At 45.7% G+C, this 16,304-nt stretch overlaps 1 long non-coding RNA gene across 1 annotated transcript; it reads left to right on the top strand.

Annotated features, from left to right (window-relative positions):
- The first annotated feature begins 9,956 nt into the window (after nucleotides 1-9,956).
- On the top strand, nucleotides 9,957-15,012 carry LOC139075411 (uncharacterized). Its single transcript, XR_011525790.1, has 2 exons — nucleotides 9,957-10,083; nucleotides 14,867-15,012. It is a non-coding gene; the product is annotated as an uncharacterized lncRNA (long non-coding RNA).
- Nucleotides 15,013-16,304: the final 1,292 nt, after the last annotated feature.

Genomic DNA, 16,304 nt, shown 5'->3' on the forward strand with positions numbered 1-16,304 from the left:
TGGTGTCTGTCAGGGGGGCTGGGAGAGGAGGGTTTCAGGGGGAAGGGAATGGAGCATGTCCCAGCCGCGGAAGCACCTGTCTGCATTGACGGCACAGAGCACTTCTTATTAGCGTGCAGGTCTCTAAATGCAGCCCGGGGATGACAGCCTGGCATCCCAGCACCCACACACTGTGACAGGCGCCGGCAGCCGGTCCCATTGTTTGCCCTTGATGAGCATGTCATTAATGGAAATGGAAGAAAGTGAGGGCCACATCAGTATTCAAATAGCCTCTATTCTCTCTGCCATTCACCCGGCTGGCTCAGCCTGCTGCACATTTCCTTCTGCTAGCTCCTCTCAGACTTTTTTTTTTTTTAACAGATTTATCCCCATTGCTTACAAATCCTTGCCATGTTGTTCCTGGTTTCTTCCAATCCTGTGTTTACACCCACCTCTTTAGGCTGGATTTAGCTAGATCAAAAGAGATTTGGGTTCTTGTGTATTGCAAAGGTCTAATTAGCACGTGCATGCTGTTTGCAGCCAAGGAAATTCACGCTGCCACTCCTGGAACCTATTTCCTGTGCCTCCTAAATCCTGCATCTCCTCTGGGGAGATGGTAGCTGCTCTGGCCACCACTCCGAAATATCTGATCGAGCTGAGTAGCACTGAATGTAGAGAATCTGATTTCTCCCGGAAGGGCTGGCATGGGAAACAACACTTCCCGTTCTCAAGCTTAGTAAGCTAGAGAGAAGTTAAGCGAAGTGCCCAGTAGTCCTCTCTGGTTGGAAAGAACTGTGTATCGCACATGATTATTTACAGCCAAGCAGAGAGTGTCTGGATCCTAAATACATGTTTCCGTCCCTCAGACCCTGTGTTGGTCTGTTTGCTTAATAATGCAATTAGTGCTCAGAGGGAGAATATTGACGCTGCTGCCAGCAGTCATTGCTCTTCCGTGCGTTTCTAACCTGTTCCTGTGGCCCACTTGGCTTCCGCGTTGCCTGGTTTGGTGGCTTCAGCTGTGCACATGCACATCTTCCTCCTCCTGCTCCCTCCTCCGAGCCCCCTCTCCTGATAGAAACCCAGCTCCACATCCCCCCACACACTGTCTCATCCTACACTTGCAAGCTTCACATCCTACATGTTCAGATGGAGTGTTCCTAGATGAAGGCAGCAATGAAGGACCACCCCTAATTTCTGTCTGACCTTTTAGCAAGGAAAGGCCAGAAGAACTGCTTGCTGTGCATTTCCCTAGCAATGTCCCTTATCTGGTATTAATCTCTCCATGACGAGGGCCTGACTCCCTCAGACACCACCCGTCTTCTAATACGGTCTGCTGGAGGCTGAAAATAGTGCAAACACCACTGTTGAGTGCCTGCAAATGGAACTCAGGGCTAGGACTCAGCGATGCAGCCTTCTCCCCTTACCCCATCCAGAGATGAGTAAAGCAGTTGCTACTTTACTAAGATATTTGCTCCCCAACACAGAAACCATTGGAGAGACAGAGCCATGTCTTTATATCCCAATAGCGCCATCTCCTACTAGGGGCGCCATGTTGTTCTGGCTCAGAGTGGACTCCCATGGAATTGTTCTATCTGTGGTATCACAGCTCCTTTACGGATCTGGGGGATCTGAGAACAGATTTTCTCAGGTGTTTATCTGACAACCTGCAAAATCCCGCAACCCTTCTCCAGTAGAAGCCAAGAGGGGTGATATGATTTAAAAAGCCAAGTCGTAAATTGGGCTTTCTCCTCTCACTTGCTTTGTAGCTAAGGGAATCCACAGAGAGAAATTTAAAAGGAAAAGAAACAGGCTGAGAAAAAAATGTCCCAATGCTTTAGCCTTAGTGTCAGAGTGATGGAAAATAATTTTCACATTTGATTAATTATTAAGAGATCTGTTTAATAAAATATAGAGAGAGCGTTTTATCTCTGCCCCATCGTTAGTATGACCCGGGACCCCCATTTTGGAGGAGAACAAAAAGCTATTGAGGTATAACAATAAATTTCGTCCCCAAGGGTTTTCGCAGAAGTGGCCACAGGGCTGTCCTGACAGATTTAAGGCAGAAATCCCACAGCTGACACTGAAATGTGTCAAATCCAGTGGCTTCCGTTGGCAGGTCGCACTCGCCAGCCTCACCCAGACATGTGAATAAGGCAAAATCATTGACCTAGAAAGAAACTGTGCGTTCATAGGGGGTTTTCCTTCTTGTTTTATTTTTTTAGAAAATTATCTCCCTAAAACATAGGTTTAAGTGTTTGGTATTCTTGGTAGCTTGCTTATTTCAAATTCAGAAAGTCGTCAAGAAATTCTATTCTTTTTTGAATAAATCATTTTTTTAAAAACCACAGTTTCTCTGTCCATGACTCTCTTTATTTTATTGGTATTTAAATAGGACTATCTGGGTCTTCTGAAGAAATGCCCTATTAGGCATTTTTCCCCCAGCAAAAATGTAATTTTATCTGTAAGGTTAGTATGTTGAGTCTATTTTATTCAACCTCATGCATTCAAAATAATTTAAAGGTAGCCTCATTTAATTGGTTATATGAATGTACATATTAATTAAAAAGCACTTGAATAAACATTTCAAAGATTAGATTTTCTATGCTCTTTAATTTGCCAGCTATTTTCAACAATTTCTAATGCTATCTGGACACGGCAGCAAGAAGCAGCCCAAACTGGGCGTGGGGACGTTCAGGCTGACGTCACTCCACATCCCTCCACGCACTCTGCCTACGTCTGCGTTTGCTGGGTTCACATCTTTGCCATTCAGGTGGATGTTCCTCTGGTGAAGGCAGCAGAGAAAGATCACCTCTAATGTCTCTCTGACCTTTTAGTGAGAAATGACACGTGCTCCCGGGAGGGGCCCCCAGAGCCATCGGGAATTCTCAGGCTGCACCCCATGGCCAGAGTGGAGTCGCGGTACCTGCCCCTGGAAAGGGCCTGTGCCAGCGCCTCCTCAGCCACAGCTGCATTTCTAAACCTTCCACCACTGCCCACCCATTTTGAAGACAGATTCATCAAACATTCTGGAAGGAATTCCAGAGCTATTTGCCTGCAAATATTTTCATTCTCCCAGCAGTGGCCACTCCCGGGAATGGAGAGCATAGCATGAAAAACATGCTGCAGGGATGGGGCGAGGCTGGGTGGGGAACAACTTGATCGTTCAGTTACTAATCCCCCTCCCCTCAGACGTTGGTGGGGAGAATAGCGTGGTGTCGGGAGGTTACGTGGCCCCAACCCCCAGCACTGTCCCTCTGACCACGCGGTGATCTACTTTGGACCAAAACAAGCACACATCTTCTGTTTTTGGACCCCCGGCAGCAGAAAGATTGACAAGAAGACCAGAAGTGAACAGGGAGAAGATATTAAAGCCAATATTCATCTTTATTATTTATCTGATGGTTTTAAAGTTCTACTGTTGCATTTGTTCTATAATGCACTAAGTATATAGGCACAGGACAGTAACACATATACATGTACAGTAACGCATATATAATGTTCCATGTGCATAGTTGGTAATACATTATAAGTTGTAATACATGTGTATAATAGTGTACATGTATGTGACACACAGTCAGCAATACATGTATACAATTTACAAATAAATGTACACATTGGTGTCTACTCAATCAAAACCTCCCGGAAATCACAGGACCACAGTGTGCCTCCCAGTATGCACCACTCTCTGCTGCTAAAACGCTGAGCCCAACATGGGGTTCTGACCACCCCGTCCTTTTCTCCATGACCGTGGTTTGGGAAGAGTAGGCGGTGAGGCCCTCAAGGCGCCAGGAAGTCTTTCAACTTCCCAGACAATAATGAGACTTACCTTAGCCTCTCCCATCCCTCACCCTTTTCTCTTCAGGGCCATTTAGAGAAGAACATTCAATGCTCAGCCACCTTAGCAAAGGAGCACAAGGAGGAGGGGGCCTCCCTCCTGAGCAGGTTCACTTGCAGGGGCTAATTACAGCCCACTTCGGAGAAGTTGGGAAGCAGGGCGCGGAGCCAGGCAGCCTCTGTTGAGGAGGGGGCCACGCAGAGGGTGGGACGGCATCTGGATCCATCTCATTAGGAGTGAGGAATGACTCATGATTCACAAAAGGTCATTGCCTACTGAGGTAGATAAATTACCTACAAGCCTTCAGCAGAGTTGGAGGGCCTATTTGGTAGGAAGTTTTCATTAAATCAAAGATTTTATGGCTTCTATTTTGTTGCATAGGAAAAGAGAAATAATTAGTAATTGACGAAATAAGTGCAGGGAATAAAAAAGTGTAATGTTATTCTAATAGGCCTTGTCTTGGTCTTTAACTTTTCACTTGCAAGCAGCATTATTTTTTAACTCAAATGTATAAAAATCATCCACACTGAGAAAGTGGAACCAATTGCAGTTAAACAATTGAGGGGAGCACTAACCAATAATAGGATGGGCTCTAAAATGCTATAAATATTGTTCCTTTTTATTGTGTTTGATTTTTGATGATTCCCATAACCCATTGGTTAAAATTAAATAGATACGTTCTTAGGTATTACTCAAATACATTTTAGTGCTAAACTATATAACACAGAATATATATATTTGCCCCCAAATTGCCTTTTAGATGAGTTTCTCAGATGGGCCCCTATTTTTCTACAGACATTTCCATCTTGGGACACCTCCCCCCCCCCAAGATTATAACGATAGTAACACTGAAATTAAAATTTCTCTAAGGGTGAATTTAAGCTGGCCTATTGGGGTATTGCTGTAGCTTATACATTAGGCAGATTTTCATGGAATAACACACACTGGAGCCTTCTGTTGGTGAAATGTTTACCCCCTCACATGTACACGGCCACGTGGATTTCTTTTTCATAGAATTTCTGCCTTTTTACCCCCAATTAAATCTGCTTTGGAGAGGATTTGTGCTCTGGGGAGACTCACAGGCTATCAGGAGGAAGTGATAGACAAAGACAGAGGGAAACTAGCTCAGAGGGAAAGGGAAACAGTAGATCCACACTGATTAGACCTATTTTTTCAAACGACATCTTCTACGGATGGAGGGCTTTCTATGCTTGGTCTTAGGCTAATCATTTTTTAACCTACATTTTCTCCTTTTATCTTCACACAGCGGGGCCTGCGAGGGGCTGTCTTCACAGCACTTCACAGCTGAGGGAACTGGTGCCGGAGTGGCTAGCCTGTGGCTCAGTCCTGCGGCTGAGGCAGTGGCCGGGCCTGGGTCAGGATCCGCCTGGCTCCCAAGCACGTGTAAGGAAGATACTCTGCCGGGACAACATGGGACAAGAAGGAACCTGAAAGTCACTAACTGAGATAAAGTGCCCAGCATGGTGCCTGGAGCTTACTAACCATTAAATTATTGACATTAGGGGCCAGCCCTGTGGCCGAGTGGTTAAGTCTGCATACTCCGCTGCGGTGGCCTGGGGTTTCGCCAGTTCGGATCCTGGTTGGGGACATGGCACCGCTCATCAGGACATCCTGGGGTGGCGTCCCATATAGCACAACTAGAAGGACCTACAGCTAAAACATGCAACTATGTACTGGGGCGTTTTGGGGAGGAGGAGGAGAAGAAGAAAAAGAACAAGATTGTCAACAGATGTTAGCTCAAGGCCAATCTTTAGGGGGAAAAAAGTCATCTTTCAAAGGCGATATAATTTTTTAAAAAATGGTTGACATTATTATTATATAAAAAGATCCAAGTAATGGGTAGCCTCGATTATGGCCTGGGAGAGGAGCACAGTGAGATAGTGCATGAGAAAAATGCGCCTGTTTCCGCAGAAATCACGTGATGGACCACACAGGTGACACGGCTCCAGTTTATCGGCTTTTCCATGTTCCCCCTCGGCTGGTTTCCTCAGTTCTTTATTGAATATAATTTCAACAGCGTCAAACAATGATATTCCTTACCACGTCTGCAGGGAGACGATTCCATCCACTAACAGTTCTCACCATCAGGGAATTTTTATGGATAATTATTTAGCAATTTTTCCTGAATTTCTTCCCACTGGAATGCTATGAATCTTGCAAATGAACAAATGGGGGAGGGCCCGTGATTGCACGTGACCGTGAGGTGTCGGCTGGGTTCCAGTGACTTTAGTGGGAGGTGTGTCATTTATTTGCTTTACTGCCGAGTGACATCTGTCGAGCCTCCCAGGGCCCCGGCCTCGGTTTCTTCATGTGGAAAGGTGGGAGAGTACAGGAAGACGTTGTGATGAAATCAGGGCAGCGACGGTTCCCAGGGTGGCCCTCTACCTCTGCCTGGACTCAGCATCGTTCAGCACAACACTGCATCCCATCCCGGGAGCATCGCTTGGCTTCTGGACCGCGGGCATCCTAGGCAGAGAAATGCCCTTGGTAAGTTCTTCCTCTTCCCACCATCTTTAAACCCTGCACAATACTTGAGATTTCCCCAGTCGCTTACATAAATAACCCGATTTCTTTTCCCCTTGGCTTCAAGGGTTTGTACCACACAAAAAGGGAGCCTCAGGGGACCCTAGCCAAATTTACCAATGTAGAGTGGAGTTTCCTGAAGCACTGAAGAAACAGGAATCCTAAAATGCCTTTTACAGAAATTTAATGACTCTCGGGAAATCTAGCTTAACTATTTTGCCCCAGGAAAATTAACATTGCATTAACCTACCTATCCTCTTATACCCTGTTTTGAAAATGTAGTAGACAGTTCATTTTAAAATGTAACAAACATCCTGTTCGTATTTACTTTTTATGCCACAAACAATGCACTTGGTATTGAGTTGAACAGGGCGCCAAGAGAAAATACAATTAATGAATAGTCACAAGGTTGCTAATCTGATCAATGCTGGGTGATAGGACATTTAATCTGATTGTCTGTGACCACAATTGCACAGAGCTTGTGGCAGCAAAGAGGACCACACTGGCTGGCGGGAGCATTTGTAGACTGTTAATTACTGGGGGGGTGGGGGCTGTGGTGTAAACAGATGTGGGGAGGAGAGGAGGTGTCCAGTGAGAGGAAAGGAGGTGGCAGGAGGGATGGCACTCAGACAGGCTATCCCACAGAAGGTGTGGCACCTTTTAAGCCAGTACCCTGTTATACAGCCCCATATTCAAGAAGAAAATGAAACCAAACAATCTTCGTAAACCCTACATCTCATTCCGATGGGCATGCGGACCACAGCAAAGGAAGCCATAGCTAGTGGCAGAGAGTCCCGGGGTTAAGGAAGAGCAGGAATGTGGCAGCGGAGGGAGGGCACCTTCTCCCTGGCAAAGGCACTGCTCTGGCAGAGAGCGTGGTCCACCTGTTGGCAATATTGGTGGTGATCATCGACACACATTTCCACCTGAAAACACAGAGACCCTGCTGCTTGCCAGGGATTAAAACATGTCAAATGCTTAACACTGCCCAGACCGACCCTGCAATGTTGGGGGGTGGGGTTGTGTTAATGGCAGAAGGAGAAGGTTAGGGAGCCATCCTCAGCATCTTCCACCGTGCCCCTGAGGCCATTGGGAGGGCTGCGGACAAACCTGAATGCAAGCTGGCCAGGCTGGGACTGACTCCCACACTCCCAACCTGCCCTTCGCCCTCTCAGACCTGGAGGACCCTCCTGTCCTTGCAGGGGTCAGTGGGGACGAACCATCATGCAGACCCCAGCAAGTAGCTCAGTGTTCTCTCAAAAACGTATTTCCACTCACAGCTGCATCACGAGCAGAGCCAGGATTCCCAACGCCTCCCCCTCCTGCCGGTCCAACGCCACTTCTCTCTTCCTTGCAACCCGCACCAAACACCCTGTCGAGACAGGAATGTTCTGGCCCAGACACACAGCCGTCAGGGCCGCAAGGTCCCTGACCTCAGGAGCTCACATCTTGGTGAGGGAATAAGACATAAAAACGGGTACTTATCCAGGAACAGCCCATGGGTGGTGGGCTGTGTATGCTGACGTTTTTGAAGTCGTCGGCACCAAGGCTTCCAGGGCCTCTGTCATGCCACCTGACATGCGGGGCTCACTGCCCTTGTACCTCAGCACGCACTACGCTTGAACCCTTCCTAGCGCCTTGGCCACGTGTGGATCAATGTTGAGCTAAGCGCCCAAACCATCACGACAATATCTGACAGATGGATGGGAGTCTCGGACCGCCAGGCAGCCTGCGGGGTCAGTGGGAAGGCCCAGGAGGCGTGTGCTCAGTGCCTGTTCGGGTCGGGCCTCCTCCACCGTCTCCCCGAGACACTCGCATGCAGGCTGCTGAGGCCTCACCCCCATCTGAACCGGTGCCACACCGAGGAGAGCGAGCTGGGAGCGCCCCCAGGAAGGCCCAGGACGAGGACTCCGCGCGGCAGAGGGAGCGGTCCTGCCAGCCCCAGCGGCTGCTGGTGGGTTCCTGGCCCGCCAGAACGCCCAGTTCCCGGCTGACGTGTGCAGATGGGAGAAGAGCAGACCGAGCACCGGCCGTCCAACAACGCCAGCGATGCAGGGGGTCGCCGGAGGAGGAAACCGCGCAGCCTAAAGGCTCTTTTCCACCGCCCAGTTTTGTTCTGAAGTTGCCCATCCGCAGGTCTCCTCTTTTTTTGCTTTCCCTTTAAAACCATTACAATGAAGCATTTATTAAAATATTGACGCTAAGGGAAGTGCTTCTATGAGCTATTGAAGCCCAAAAGCCTCAAAGAAGGAAGATGGGACTCCGACGCTTTAATTGATTTTCTTCTAGAATAAAATTAAAAGCCAGACAGGGAGCGGCAAACAGCCCTCCCCTGGACGCACGCCTTGGGGCTCGGCAAATGAGGGCGGCGTCTGCGTTTGGTTTGGGGTGAGGAGGAGTGTTGTTAGGAGAAAATGGAAAACAACCAGGCGGAGGCCCAGGGCTGGGGCCCCGACGGGAGGCGGCGCTGCGTCCCGGGGCCGGGCGGCCGGGGGCCTGGGGGCCGGCCTGGGCTCCCTCTGCGAGGTGGGGTCCCTCTCTGCCGCCTGGCCTCGGCTCCAGGCCCGTGGGGAATGTAAACAACCGAGTCGGCTCCCTGCGATAACTGTGAAATGAGAAGCCATTTCTTCCTTGTTAACTAGAAAAAGCCCAGCCCCGTGAAGCCCTGTTCCCCGAGCCCGCGCTGTGCTAATGGAATTTTTAACTCGACCTAACCGCACCTGAAGGTAATCAGCGCGGGGCCAGTTGTGCATTCGAAGTCCCTGTCAGGCTGACAGGAGGGCAGAATTAGATGCTTTGATAACATTTCTCTCCAGGGCACGGTGTCAGCAGGGGTGGGGCCGGCGCCGGAGGGCGGGACTTGGGCCTGTTCTCCAGCTCTGGGTACCTGGAGAGGGTCCCCACTCCCATCCTCATCTGGGCGCCCTGACCTCAGGGATTTGGGTTCTGGTTTTCAGAACGTTACTTACACATTTCTCCCCCGGGAGACGGAGGGTGTTGAGGTCCAGGGTGTTAAAATAAGGCTCTGCCCCCTGTAAAACCTTCTTCAGACAAGGGTGTATTTCTAGCAGGAAGCGATTTGTACATTCCAGTTTTCAGTATTCACCCCAAGTCTCAAGTCACTGAATGTTTCTAAACCAGCGCCCCGTCCAGGAAAATGCCAGCCAGGTCTTTTGAAGTTGCTTTCTCCTCTTAGCCTGGGACAGGATCTTCAGCCAGGGAACTTTCCAGAAGCGAGAATTTCAAGTTGAAGGCTGAAGGCCGAGGCAGTTTGAAGACAGTGCTCTCTAGTCATTTGTGTAGCCTTTTTTCTCCTTTCTCCTCTGTTTCTAATTCCATTTTAGAAGCTCGAAAATACAATTTTTTCTCTTCACCAATTTTGTGTTTTTCTATTTGGCAAACATTGATTCTTTTCTGTGTCCCAAATGAAGGTGAAATTAACTTGTCTGTCTGTTTCTTAAACGAAAATAAACAACTTCAATATGTATAGTCCCAGACTCTGCCAAACGCTTTCTGCGGTGTGCCGGTGTCACCGAGGTGTGCCAGTGTCACCAAGGAATGTCACTGCGGCGTCACAATGAGCACTTTACAATGGCTACAGAGCCAAATGTTGAGAGAATAACAAACGCTGTTTTGTGCCCCCTGAAAATTACAGCTGAAGAAATGGAATGTTTCAGTCATATAGCAGGAAATTACAAACGGGACTCCGGGAGTCTGTGATCCAGGTGACTTTCTTTCTCAAGTAACTAATTTTAAGATCAAAATCGAGGGCTAAAAATGTGTGCAAGTTAATTTAGTTTTACTTTTTAAAGGCTCTCCTGTCTGAAGTTTTATATTATGAGTCCGTTTGAGGTGGATTTTCTTGAACCCCAATTCCCAACTTAAAAAATAATTGATGTTAATAAGTGAAAAGATAAGCTACAGATGAGGGGAAATATTTGCCTAACACATCTGATAAAGGACTTGTATGTAGAATTTATAAAGAACTTTGACAATTCAATAATAAGATCAAAAATCAATTAAAATGGTAAAAAAAAAAATTTGAGAAGATGTTTCACCGAAAAGGATAAAGAAATAGCCAATCAGTGCATGAAAACGTGTTCAACACCACTGAGTATCAGGGAAATGCAAATTAAAACTAAAATGAGCTCTCACTACATGCCCACTATGTTATTGTTAGTGCAGTTGAGTGGATTCTGACTCCTTGCAACCGTGTGTAGAGCAGAATGGAACCCTTCCAGGTCTTTTTTGCACCATCCTGTCACCTTCCAGCACTGCATCAGACAATGCTTCTCCACTGCTATTCATAGAGTTTTCACGGCCAGTTTTTTTGGATGTGGGTGGGCAGCTCCTTCTTCCTAGTCTGTCTTTGTCTAGAAGCTCCGCTGAAACCTGTCCACCATGGGTGACCCTGCTGGTATTTGAAATCCTGGTGGCATAGCTCTCAGCATCACAGCAACATGCAGCCACCGCAGTCTGACCACTGATGGATGCGTGGCGTGGTTCCCTGACTGGGAAACAAACCCCGGCTGAGACGGTGAGAACACCAAGTCTTAACTACTAGACCACACCCACTAGGATTGCTAAAATTATAAAGAAAGTCCATATCAAGTGTCGATGAAGATGTAGAAAAGCTAGAACTTTCTCATACCCTGCTAGTAAAAATGCAAAATCATACAGCTACTTTGGAAAACAGCTCAGCAGTTTCTTAAAATGCTAAACACATACTTATCGCACAATCCATCGATTCCACTCATAGGTATTTACTCAAGAGAAATGAAAACAGATCCACATAAAGATCTACAAGCAAATGTTTATAGCACCTTTATTCATAATTGCCCCAAAGAGAAAACAACCCAAATGCCATTAACTAGAGGATAGATACAGAAATTGTGGTATATCCATTCAATGGAATGCCATCGAGTAATGAAAAAAAAATGAGATAACAACACAGAGCAACATGGATGAATCTCAAAAACATCATGTTAAGTGAAAGAAACCAGACACAAAAGACCACGTACTACATGATTTCATTTATATAATGTTCTAGAAAAGGCAAAACTATAGAGACAGAAAACAGATCCCTACAAAGAGGCACAGGGAATTTTTTGGGCCAAAGGATATGTTCTCTGTTTTGTTTGTGTGGTAGTTACACAACTGTGTACTCTTGTCAAACTCATCAAACTGTACACTTTAAATGGGTGAATATTATTGTGTGTAAATTATACCGCAATAAACCTGACTTAAAAAAAATTGTCAAGACTAGGCATGGTAGGGGGAATAATGGCCCCCAAAGCTATCCATGTTCCAATCCCTGGGACCCGTGACTGTTGCCTTGTATGGTCAAAGAGACTTTGCAGGTGTGATTCAGTTAAGGATCTTGAGCTGAGGAGATTATCCTGGTGGGCTCTGCATGCAATCACAAGTGTCCTTATAAGAGGGGAGCAGAGATTTGACACAGGAGAGAAGAAGTTCACGCGACACAGAGGCAGAGGGCAGCACAGTCAGAGAAGCCTTTGAAGATGGGGGAAGGGGCCCCGAGCCAAGGAAGAGGAGGAAGCAGCTCTAGCGGCTGGACAACACGAGGGACAGATGCTCCCTTCTAGTGTGACCCTGCCGACACATCAACGCTGGCCCAGTGAAGCTGATTTTGGACTTCTGGCCTCCAGAATGATAAGAGAATGAATTTGTCTTGTTTTAAGCCATTAATTTGTAGTAATTTGTTACAGCAGCCACAGGAAACTAATACACTGGGGAACAACTAAAAACTAGAACACAAATTGTAAGAGAGAGTCTTGTGCTCATTTAATGGGAGGCCCAATGGCTTAGATCAGCATCCTTAGACATCAGCGTGGGTAAGAATCATCTGAGATACTTCTTCTAAATGTGATGATTCCCACCCCCCCATTCCACCTCATCCTTACCCCTGCCCTCTGCCAACCTGATTCAGTTGGGAAGTCAGAGCCTGGGCAACTGCCTGTGGGTCTAATGCTGATGTCCTGGGTGCCCCAAACTTCAAGAAACCCTGGTCTAGACAGAACATTTTCTATGTTCATAATCATAATTCAGTACGATTACTACTTTTTCTTAGGTAGATCACCTTGCTCCGTGCCTGGCATCTGGCAGGTTCTTAGCAAGTGGATTTATTCTGCTATTTGACAACTCCAGAAACTCAAACCTCTCCAATGGCCTCTGTGTTTGCTGAGTGAATTCTCCATTCTGTGATCCTTGCTATAATCCTATCCTTAATCAAACTTTACTAAAAGCCCTCAGTATGGGAGTCTATCTTGGCCAAGCATGTCAGTCATTTTACTTTATAAATCCCATGGCTTCCTTTACTGTTTTTGAATTTTAGAAACACCAACAGCAGACAGGCTTTCAGAATCATGAAGGGGGAAGTCAGAGGAGACAATTTCAAAACGTAAACATACACACACAGAGAAATGGTGTCTCTCTGTTTTTTGTTTCCACATTCTATTCTATCCGTGAAGTCCAGAGCCCATCTAGATAAAAGGCTAGCATCTGGCAACCCTCATTGACAGCCATGCACTTCCCTCTTTGGCATCTCTCTGGCCACCAGATGCCACACTGGACTTTCAGGCTGCTGTAAGGAACGATGTGAAATCCATAGAGTCTGAGAACCTCTCCACTTGCTTCTGCTGAATGATAGCTAAGAGAAGCTCACAAATGTCTAGGCACTAGTGCGAGAGTCATTTAACTTGGTTAGTGAAACTGACAGTTTGTATAGTTTGAAACTCATCCAGTGAAAACCCAAGCCGTATGAGATAACAATTGAAAAGAAAAAAGTGAGAGAGAGGAGAGAAAGAGGTAATTTTAAGGCCAGAATAACCAAACAATTCCATTTGTATAGGCTAATTTATGTTTCCATGAGAATCTGCCAGCCCACTCCAGCAGTTTTAGCAATGCATTGTTCTACTCATGTTTATCAAATATTTAAACATCCCATTTTTATTGAGCTGTAATGTCTGCTGAATATGTAAGCAAAAGAAGAAGGATGAATTTTCTTTTCACATCAAGAATACAATGACAACTCTTTGCTCATCATCTGTTCCCATCTGTACAATAAAGTCACTTTTGGATTCTCATATTTGCTAGAAAAAATAAATAAATCATTCTCTGTCTTCCATAAATACGTATTATCTAAGTCCAGATCAATTGATTGATCTATCACATTAATTGATCAGCATAGCATCTGTCTGTCCATTTATTCATCTGAGAGAGAAGCAGATGACATATAATTAGCTCCATAATGGAATAACACTTTTCCTTCAATTAGCACAGCCATGAATGTAATGGGAAGGGTCTATTTCTTGAAGCCAAGTAAATATTTATTATTTCATTGTACCAGCTCTAACAAATCAGTTTAGGGACCAAACATGTCCTGTTTAAAATGAGTATCATTGGTCAGAAACATCAAATTTGAGTGTGGCGCCTGTGATATAGTCTGTAAACCTCCATTGCAAAAGACTGCAGCTCCAGTAAACCCAACCAATGCCCAAACCACCTCGCTCATTATGATGGACAGTAATCAGTGAGCTAATAAAACGATTGGACCAAAATCATATTTTGCATTCACAGCAGCATTGGAATAACGAATAAGCCGTAGAGAAGATACATATTCATTTTCCCTCTACGACACACACAGACCTCACTTTCTTGTCGTCTAGCTGTATGAGAGTCAACACAATGTTTGATGCATTGAAATACAGTGGCAAATCATGTTTGACGAAGTCGATGGCTTCTGCCATTAGTGCTTTCCATTCACTGGGGATAAGCAGATGGCTTGTGAGGGTCTCTCTCTAAGAAGGCAGAATCAGAATTCCAAGTCCACAGGTCAGGAATTTATTTTCATGGTGTCAAAAGCGTATTTTACAGATGTCATGTGTATGCTGGTATCTGCTGGCTGACCGGCTAGGTGTGCTGCTTGTCACAGAGAGAACCGAGGTTTTATGACATGGAGTTTGGGTCAAGAATGAAAAGTTTTGAAGATTTACATTTTTCTCCAGCATTGACCTTTTGGCTTTATTCCTTAATTAAGCAAAGACATGGCAGCAAAAGGGAGTGTTATGAGCCTGCTGTATCCCCAGGGCGTTATGAGACACCAGACACAGTTAAGCTATCTCAAGACAACCATGTTCTCTGGAGTTACTTTATTGCTATTATAAAAAATCTTTATTATGGGAAAAAATATGTATTTTTATGCCAGAAGAAGATGAAGATGACAGTTAGGCTGTTGAATGGTAGTTTCAGTTGAGCTTCATGCCCACAGAGATTGTAAAACACCCAAGACTAGGGGAGGCCTCCTGACAGAATCTTAAGAAACCTAAAGGGGTATATTAATCTTTGTGAAATTCATAGTCGGAACAGGTTACCATTAACGGGCACTTTCCAGTTATCAAGATATTTTATGAAACTGAAAAAAGTCCTATTACACTTGCTAACAGGGCCAACTTTGGGGGTGTGGCTAATGAAATAATCTCTTTCCAGATGGTCTCGACTGTAAGAACCTTGAGATCCTGAATGCCCAAAGATGCCTGCTGCTTTGTTCCGCGCTGCCTGGTCTGGCACTTCTGTAGAAGCTTCTGTGTGTTTGCTTTCTTGTACTAAGCAAAAGAAAATCTGAGACTTGTCAATTTGATTTTTATTGTTTTTAAAGCAAATATACTGCCCTCTCCCCTGTGAAAAAATCACCTTCGATTAAACGACTCACACCTCCTTCCATCAATGTTTACCAAAATAAGACTCCCTTTTGAGTAAGTATTATTCCTTAAACCTTTCATCACGAGGGTCCTTTGCTACCAGGAAAAGTTCATACGCTTGCTTATCGATTACCTTTGTGTTTATTATTTATATTTCATTCCCATCGACTGCCAGGGGAATGTAGGGTGGCTCTTCTATTTATTTTCTCTTGAATTTTACTGACGAATCTTCTAGGGGCTGACCTCCTGGACTTTGCCTGTCTCTTACGTATCTGTAGCCAAGGAACAAATAATGGAATTAGTTCCTGTCTACCCATGGGAGGGAGAGAGGGGTTGGGATCCCTCACCCACACTTTCCGCTCTGAACAGGAGAAATGGGTCACTGCTATCAATCCAGCTGGAAGAAGCAGGGAATCATTAGCATCTTCTGGATGACAAAAAGGCTTGTGGTCTCACCTGGTATATTCCGGGTCACAGGAAGCCAAGGTCCCATGTTCAAAAGGAGAGATTTACAGAACATTCTCCAGAAGGCAGGCCTCTTGATCCTTCGTTTGTCAAGCACCAACTTTAGAGCCAGCCCTGCAACTGATGAGTTATAGAGCCTCACCTGCAGCTGTCCAGGCTAACTGTGTTGCCTCCTTCATGAGAAATAAATTCCATCAAAAAGCAAAAACCAGAACAAAAAACCCACAGATAAAAAAAAAAAATCTGTGTTTCTACGTAAAGAGAGACAGGCTAGTTTTCAGGGGTTTTTAGTGGTTATTTTATCATCACATTTCTCAACAGATTCCCCATGAGGAATTCCCCCCTTTCACCAAACTTGGCCATGCAAGATCAGGCGTTCCAAGTGGCCTCTAACCCATCCTCTCCCCTGGCTGCTCCTCAGGAGCTCAACAGGTCAGATCTCAGCACACGCATTCATGTGCACTTAAATCCCTCAGCCTGGGTTATGGCTCACTCTTTAGCTGTTTCTTCAGTACAACAACACTGCATCCCAGGGATTGGGAGTGGTCCCTTGGGTCATAATGGGGTTTCACCAGTTGATCAACAAGTTCTTTGTGAAGAGCCTGTTTGGGGTCTTGCTCGGTGAAGGGGCAGTGGAGTAGCTACAAGAATATAGTCCTTGCTTCTATCAGGCACATCATGGTGTTGGCAGAAGAGGAGCTTTTTTTTTTCTCCTTTTTTCCTCTGACCCTACGAAGTAGAAAGCTGAGGGTATCATTTGG

The sequence above is a fragment of the Equus przewalskii genome, chromosome 13, assembly GCF_037783145.1.
Source record: "Equus przewalskii isolate Varuska chromosome 13, EquPr2, whole genome shotgun sequence".
NCBI classification, from domain to species: domain Eukaryota; kingdom Metazoa; phylum Chordata; class Mammalia; order Perissodactyla; family Equidae; genus Equus; species Equus przewalskii.